Source organism: Alexandromys fortis, unplaced genomic scaffold (assembly GCF_014885135.2).
Source record: "Alexandromys fortis isolate MF-2015 unplaced genomic scaffold, M_Fortis_MF-2015_v1.1 scaffold_19, whole genome shotgun sequence".
NCBI classification, from domain to species: Eukaryota; Metazoa; Chordata; class Mammalia; order Rodentia; family Cricetidae; genus Alexandromys; species Alexandromys fortis.
Genome location: NW_026067890.1, coordinates 6,561,862 through 6,570,169, shown reverse-complemented (window position 1 = coordinate 6,570,169; position 8,308 = coordinate 6,561,862). Strand labels below are relative to the sequence as shown.

The 8,308-nt window shown below is 47.0% G+C and overlaps 1 long non-coding RNA gene across 4 annotated transcripts in view; it reads right to left on the bottom strand.

Annotated features, from left to right (window-relative positions):
- LOC126504883 (uncharacterized) overlaps positions 1 to 2,083 on the bottom strand; it is a 10,269-nt gene extending 8,186 nt beyond the window's left edge. The window contains exon 1 of one of the 4 annotated variants that reach the window (XR_007592750.1): positions 692 to 2,083. This is a non-coding gene — a long non-coding RNA (uncharacterized lncRNA). The remainder of the gene's footprint in view (positions 1 to 691) is intronic. The other 3 variants (XR_007592753.1, XR_007592758.1, XR_007592771.1) reach the window with 3 other exon arrangements.
- Positions 2,084 to 8,308: the final 6,225 nt, after the last annotated feature.

Genomic DNA, 8,308 nt, shown 5'->3' with positions numbered 1-8,308 from the left:
AAGCAGAAAAAAAAAAAAAAAAAAAAAAAAAAAAAAAAAAAAAAAAAAAAAAAAAAAAAAAAAAAAAAACAGGGCTCGAAAGCTGCAAAGAGGAGTGGACATGGCCCTGTCTTTCAGGAGCACAGAAGGTCACAGAGGTCACTCTGAGGAATGACCCAGAAGTGGCAAAGTGAGGTGAGGGCGGAGAGAACCTGAGGTAAACAGCTGAGAGCCTTTGGAGCTCGGGGTGACTGTGTGCGCATGTGTGGAGGGTGACTGTGCGCATATGTGGAGGGAGACATGCGCACGAGCAGGAAGAATAAAGCTGGCACGAACTTCGGGTGGAATGAAGTAAGAGAGAAGGATGGGAAGGTAGTTTAGCTGATATTAGACTTTTCAGTCTACAGTAAGGGTTCCAGGCCGTACTGTGGAGGAAGTAGGGAGTCAGGAAAGATTTTGAAAGAGATGAACACAGTAGATTTCCATTCCTGCTCCATTTAAAACAAACAGTATTAAATGGCTGTCATTCTGTAAGAGACAGTCTATAAGAAGTTGTCGATGAAGATAGTCTAGAGGCATTTCTAGCTTCCAAAGAGACAATCTGTTCTTTCCAAGAGGCGTGTCTAGCTTCCAAAGAGACATTCTGTTCTTTCCAAATGGGAGACACCCTGAGCAGGTAACAACCACTTTGTTGGTCTCTGAGTTGGCTTACCTGTGGCTGACGTTGCTAAGGAGGAGTCTCTACTGACCTATGCAGCAAAGCCTGCTAGCCTTATCCTGCCTATCCTGGAGCAGGCAGCTCTATCGAGGTGCTCAGGAGGCCGGCTGGGATGAGGCAGAATCATCCTTGTCCCAAGCTCAGGCGGCTGGAAAGCTGATCTCTTCTAGAGGGATGAAGTGGGAAGCTGAGGTACCCGGCTGGCCGGCAGACAGCGGCCTCCCTCATGGGACTTCTCTTGTCCCTTAATGTTTAACCAGCTGAAGAGCCTTAGGGACTGGGAATATGCTGCGTTTCACAAGAGAAAACATGTCTTGTTTGGTGTTCACTGAAAACTTGATTCGTGGAAAACTGAAAACGGATAAAAATAAATAAACCGGTGCTTTGTGTGTGTATATGAATACAGCAAATCACACAAGGTTTCATTTGCTGCCAATGATTTAAGATTTTTAGAAGATCATCAAGTAAAGATATTTTTATTTCATGGACCGCAACAATATAGTTCTGAGTAAATGTTACGCTAAAGTCATTTGCTATCTGAAGCAACAACTTTAGGGTTCTTCCCTCACCCTTTGGGAAGGGTCTTTTTATGTAGCCCAGGCTGGCCTCAAACTCAAGATTTTCCTGCCTCTTCGGAGTGCTATGTTTTGAACTGTGTATCACCACATACCACAAAGCAGCTATATTATACTGTAACATTCAATTTGTCTGGGACCATCAGGGGGATGAGGCATTTCAGAAGAATAAAATAGTATCTAACTCAGTGGTTCTCTTAGGAACTGAGACACTGCTCAGTGGCAAAATTACAGTTACAAAGTAGCAACAAAAATAAATGTAGAGTTGGGGGTTCTTAAGAAACCCCCATGTCTGATGGTCACAGCCCATAAGTTGAGAACTTCTGGTCTAACTCATATTCACTGAGGGACTCAAGACGGTGGGAAACACTTCCGATGGAAGGTTTGTCCAGACTTCTTGGGTGCCCGTGCCTTACAAAACACGAGAGCAGTGACTGTCAGGTCCCAGTGGTCATGCTGACTCTGAGAACCATTGTGAAGACCAGTTATCCGATCATTCTGTACTCTGCCTTGCTCCCTGAGGCTGCCAAAGCGTACTGACCATTTCTTTACCTCTTCTGTCAGTGTAATTGTCCAGTTGTAGTGTTTTAATTCTTTGTTAGCCATTGGTTCTACCTGCATAGTTTTTGTTTTGTTTAATTATGTGTAATGTATGTGTTTATGACAGTGTGCAGGGTTGCCTGAGGAGGCTAGAAAGGGCATCGGATCCCCTGGGGCTGGAGTTAGAGGCAGTTGTGAACTGCCTGGATGTGAATTCTGGGAACCAAACTGGGGTTCTGTGGAAATCAGCGACAAGGGCTTTTGGCCACTGAGCCATCTTTCCAGTGTCTTCTGGTCCTTGTCTCACTGTCTCTTGTAGAGCAGCCTGAGGAAGCTCTGTACGCTGCGGAAGCTCGGTACGCTGCGGTACTCACGTCTCGTGTTGACGACAGGCGTCTGGACCTCAGAAAGGGTAGGCTTTGCTTATCCTTGCCTGGATTAGTCTCCCTCCCTTGTAATGTAAACTCAAAAGATTACACTTCAGTTTCTCTCTTTCATGCATTCTTGGACAAGTTAGCGATTGGGTCCCAAGGGAAAGAATTCTTCCAGGACACTGTGGGGTTACGAAATGAGATTGAAGAATATGTACCAACTCCCTTTCCTTTTAGGAGAAATAAACGCCAAAAAGTATCTTCCAGAAATAAAGTCGGTTCTAGAAACCAAAGGTCGCTGGTTAAGGCTATGTTGTTCAAGATAGTTAGCCTTAGAGAATCTGGATCCTTCTGGAAAACAGCCTCTGGGATCCCACGGCACCAGGTGCTGTCTAAACTACTCCTCTCAAGGCTCCCTTCACCAAAATACTTGAGATCAGAAGTATTTCTGTTGACATTTGTTTCGTTTCTGACATGTTTACATGAGACCCAATTCTGAAAGTGAATTTCATAAACATGTCATATATCCCTTAAAAGTATGACTTATAAGTAACATAATTTGTGTGTGTGAGGATGTTTGGTGTGTGTGTGTGTGTAGGCCAGAGGTCAACCTTGGGTGTTGTTCCTCAGGCGTTGCCTGCCATGGTTTTTGAGACACTGTCTCTCACCTGGACCTGGGGTTCACAGAACTGGCTGGTTGGCATCCAGCAAGCCCAGAGACCTGTACATCTCTGCCTCCCCAATCCTGGGATTACAAAGACATGCAACCATGCCCAGCTTTCTTTCTCCTTATCTTCTTTTTCCTTTTCCTTTTTCTTTAAAAAAAATGAATTCTGGGGACCAAACTCATGTCTTCATGCTTGCCAGATGAGCACTTTACCAACAGAGCCGTCTTCCCAGCTTTATGTGATATCTTTTTAAAAAAGGTTTTGTCATTTTGTTCTTATTGTTTGTTTTATTTTATGTCTGTGGGTGTTTTGCTCACTTGTCTTTCTGTGCACCACATACACTCTTGGTGCCTTCAGAGGTCAGATGAAAACGTTGGAGCCTCAACTGAATTTATGGGCAGTTGTGAGCTGTCATGTGGTTGCTGGGAATCGAACTTGCATCCTCTGTGAGAAGAGCAAGTGCTCTTAAGCGCTGAGTCATCTCTTTAGCCTCTCTTATGCAATGTTCAGATTAGAGGCATTCTATTTGTAATTCATGACCTAGGGTCCAACTGTGCCCCAAACTGGGTTTAGGAGCTTACCCTGGTACACAGATAAAGAAATGGAGGGGCTCATCAGGCTTACCCCTGCCCATCTGCACAAGCGTGAGCTGTTAGCCTGGAGCTTGGACAGAAACTGGGTCCTGCTCACAGCCCAGATCTGGTAAGACTCCCCTGCTAGACATAAACTTACAGTGGGAGCCACATCCTTATTGTGTGAATTTAGGTTAACCACAAACCAACCGAATGGCCTGTGTCTTACTGCACAAAGAACCAAGAAAAGGTCTATTTTCAAAAAAGAAAAAAAAATAGTGCTTTCTCAGCACAGAAGGAGGACCTTTCAAAATTTTTTGGGATAAGGGATGGAGAATTTCTTATTGGCACAAAATGAAGGATGTAAGCTGTGTAGCAGTTGGGCCACTGCTCTAGTGTGTGGTTGAAGGGTCAGGCGGCTGAAGTAGTGTTTGTTCTGTTATCTAATGATATCCCAGTTTCTAGAGATGTTTTAGAAAACCATCTTAAAAAACAACCTCAGCATCTTTCCCCACAAAATCAGAGCCATTTAAAGAGGAAAGCCACATGGGTTCAATGACTCATACCAATACACTAAGGAGATCTTAAAGGCTGAATTGAGGAAACGGTGGGCAGTAGAAGTAAGCCTTTTATCTTGGAGCTACAGTAAAAGCAGCACAAATAGTCCATAGGCTAGAGCAGCTGAATCAGACGTGGTAAACACCGAAGTCTGTGGTTTGAGCCACACAGCGATAAGCGATTCACTTTGTGTCCTTGATAATGAGCCCTTCCGGCTACCAAGATCAAGTCAGAGAATTGACACAGTGGGGTCATTGTTTCCTTTCTTGGGTCATTACCTGCCTCACAGGATGTGAGAACTGAAGGAGATATGTGTCACACACCCCTTCCTCCAAACATTGTTGGCTGCTACTACCAAGCGCGGTCTTCTCCGCTCCTGCGTTTTCCATACTCCTTCCCTTGTTCTGAGATATGACCAAGCACTGACAACAGGCCGGTGCACCTCCATTGACTCGACTGGTATTTACGGACCTCCCACTAAGTGCCAGGGGAGTCTCTTCCCTGGTGAAGGCTCACCACTGAGGAAGAAAAGGTCCCAGTTTATGCCCAAGTGTTCGTAGACCAAGACATTAATGAGTAGGGATTATAACTTTAAGTGCTACAAGGAAGGACAAAGGAAGATCAAGGAATGAAGGGCCATTGAGAGTTGGACGTTATTTATCACGGAAAGATCACAGAAAACTCTCTGTAGAAGGTGGCATGTTGACGGTCTTCCATGAGTTGAGGAATGGGCGCATGAAGGATCCAGCGAAAATATACAACAGAGGCAGAGGGAATGGCATGGGCAAAGCTTGAGGTGACAAACTCAGCAAGGTCTTAGGAACCCAAAATGCTCAAGACAGCTGGCTCTCACGGACTTTCTGCAGCCCCAGGGGCTGCTGGGGTTGATGGGAAGCTGTCAGAGGGTTTTGAGGGAGTTAATAAAAGGGCGAAGAGTGGTTAAGGCTCTGGGGGGTAACTGCCAGGTTTGAAGCATGCCTCTGCCATTGTTGGGCAGTGTGAGCACAAGCAAGTTAGATCACTGATCGTGAGTAGAAGTGTAATAGAAGGGTTGCCACGGTGACTGACCCGAGTGATCCCAATGGGAGGGGTAGCACTTGGATCCCATTGTGATTCCTGCCTCTCTCTGTTTTGCCATGTGGAGTGGTTTAAACAGTGCTTGGTATTAGGAAACACTCAGTGGCATTCGTGACCACTTGTGGCTGAGGTGAGAGATGATCGGAGCTTGGCATAAGGATTAGTGATGTGGTAGGGTAATACATGCAGAAAGCTGAAATAAAAGTTGATGAGCGACCCACTCTGGCTCTCACGGGCAGAGCTACTACGGTTGATGGAGCTCAGTGTCCATAGCTTTGTGGAAACTTCTTGGGGGTGGTTTCTATTTTATTCTGTTCTGGAAATGAATTCTTAGCTTCTTCCCCACCTAAAAAATATGTTATAGCGTGACTGTGAGGTTAAAGGAGACCCTATATGTTGGCCCACAATTTAGGCCTAGGACCTTCTAAGTTTTAATAGATGTTAGCGGTCCTTGCCACCATGATCACCAGGGCTGTGCACACATCTAGCAGTAATGATGTCCTTGCTACAACTCCACTGGGAAGAGATCTCAGCTGTTCTCCACTCTGGTGAGAATAGCTCACGTTTCCCAGAGACCCTTAGGATATACTGTCCTAGGACCATTCTACCCCTAAGCAACATGCTCTTGTGTCCTTGGGCACCCTTCAAAGGTCCCCCAAAGACCCAAGTAAGAAGTGAATCAACTAGGAAAAGAAGCAGCAGAATGTGAGGGTGTGATTCGTGATACAGAAGTCAAGTCCGCCACTGGAGGTTATAAAATTTGCTTGTGTTCATCATTTAAGTCCACCTCTGAAGGTTATACAGTCTGCTAGTGTCCATCCATTTGTCCCCAATGAACTTCAAACCCCAAGACTGGAGGTAGAGGGAAGGCTCCATAGCTGTGGACACCTAACTCCTCCAGACCCTTCTCAACCTAGACAATAGGAAGTGTGGCTAACTGCTCTGCCCCCCCCCCCCCCGAATCTGAGGACCTGGTCATACTGCTGGAGTTACTCACCCTTTATGAGCTAACCTTCCCATTTTGTTTGTTCTTGGGTGTGTGAGCCATATAATTTCTTCTTCCAAAGCTCTAACCATGAGGCTCGAGCCAATCATGCCACATAAAAAGAGCCTGCCACTCTCTCCCTCTCAGGGTTGGCAATGACTTTGGCTGCGAGCCAGTCTTGAGGTGACTCAGGCCTTCTCTTAGGGGGATTTTACTGTCTTCAACACTGACTCAAAGGAGGTGAGAGCAGAGTGGGGATCATAGACGCTGTACCGGGGTGACACGATCTAATTGCTGGCATGCCCAAATGGTAAGCAAATAGGAGCTATCCCAGCAGGCCCACCCTCTTTCCAAGCCTGCTGCAGACACAGCCCAGCTCATGCAGTCAGCATCTGTTTCTGTCTTCCTCACCTGCTGGGTGCTGGGACCAAACTCCTACTTTCTCTTGAAAGAGCCTAACCAGGCTTTTTAAATCAGTCAGTGGGCTAGAGTCTAAATCAGGCATTGGCACTATCCCCAAATCTCTAACGCTGGCCTTAATAGGCTCTTCTCAGGGGTTCATCCAGGGGAGGGTGTCCAGCAAAACTCCAGAATTACTGGGGAACTCTCTCTGTGTAGTTTTCTCTTTTCAGTTGAAATGACCATTCTGGGCCGCATGAAGGATCCAGGCAGTTTAGAAGCTGGTTACCATCAATCCTTTATTTTAGACATTATCTACCACCAGCTAAGTGTCAGGCATGATCAGGCTTTGAGGCTTGAGAGACAAGACACAGAGCTCCTCTTGTTGAACTTTCAGGAGGACTGTTGGGAACTGGTGAGACGGTAACAGTCGTGTGTGCAATGGGTGGCCAGTACTGGACGTTAGTGTGAGCACGGAGGCACCTCCACCCCAGCCCCAGACAGGGTCTCACATTACCAAAGGCTGTCCTGGAATTCTTTAGCATAGCCTAGGATGACCTTGAACTTCAGCTCTGGCTGCCTCCACCTCCCCAGTATGAGGATTACAGGTCTGTACCACCATGCCCAGGTCATATGGTACTGAGGATGGAACCCAGGTATCCGCACATGCTAGGCAAGCGCTCTACCAGCTGAGCTATTTCCTGCAAGTTGGTGACAGTTCTGTCCAATGGAGAGTGGCAGAGGTGATGGGTGAACTGGCCCGTGGCAGCCTCTTGGATGTCCTCTTTACATGCTTCATTATTTTAGCTTGTTGAGCCGGAGGAATCAGGTCACAGAGGAGCCCTGGTACCACCTTGTGGCCCATCACTCCCATCTGCGCTCTCTGCGCTGCCATACAGTTCCTAAACCTGGCAAGGGGCTGGAGATTGAAACACATAAACACAGAGACAGACACATGGGTCATCCGTGAAACAAGAACACCCCTCCCCTTATTGTGTCCAGGGGCAGCTTATATAGGGATCCTTAACTGATAGCCACACCCCAGCCAAACCCACCAGAAACCACTCTCCTGCCATCAGGAATTCCCGAGGGTCTCCTGCTCAGAGCAGCTGCAGGCTGTCTCAGAGCAGAGGAAAACAAGTTGTTTACAAGAAATTCAGGATCTGGGGGTTCACAGCTCCCAACACCAGCTGAAATAAACCCACATGAGGGGGCAGGAAGCAAACAGCAGAGCACAAAGAAGTGACCCACTGAGGTAGCTACCGTCCTTCTGAAGTTCCTCTTGGCTCTCTGTCTCTCCCCTGTTCCGGTCCCTCCTGTCTCTTGCTCTAATCCCCTGATGCCTCTGCCCCCATCCTCTTTCTTGCCATCCCCTGCTTGCTTTTCGCTCTCCTCTCTTGGCCCTTCCTGTAGCCATGTTGCTGACTGCAAGACTAGAGCAGAGGGGTCCACAACCAGTAACCAACCAGGTCTATTTCTGAATCTGTGTGATCAGTACAGGCTTCAACAACTTTGGACATGTACTTGGCCCCAGGTGCCTTGAAAGTTAAATGCTCACTCAGAATTAGCCTTAGCCATCAATGTTTCCATGATCAACCAATGAACTTGTTTCGTTCTACCTGGTTGCTGAGTATAGTGGAGGAAAAGGGACCCAGATGAGGACCCTGCCTTCTAGAAGCTTCCAATCCATGAGTCCAGGACCTCTCAGCAGATCGAAAAACCAATCGGTAAAATTTGCAGTCCTATGACTGCCTTTCCCTGCAGGCTCAGGAAGCTGCGTGTGTCAGGCGTGGTGAGGGACAGTGGAGCCTAGGTGGGTGTGAGGTGGGGTGAGACATCTGGAGCTGAGGAAGAAAGAGAAATGGC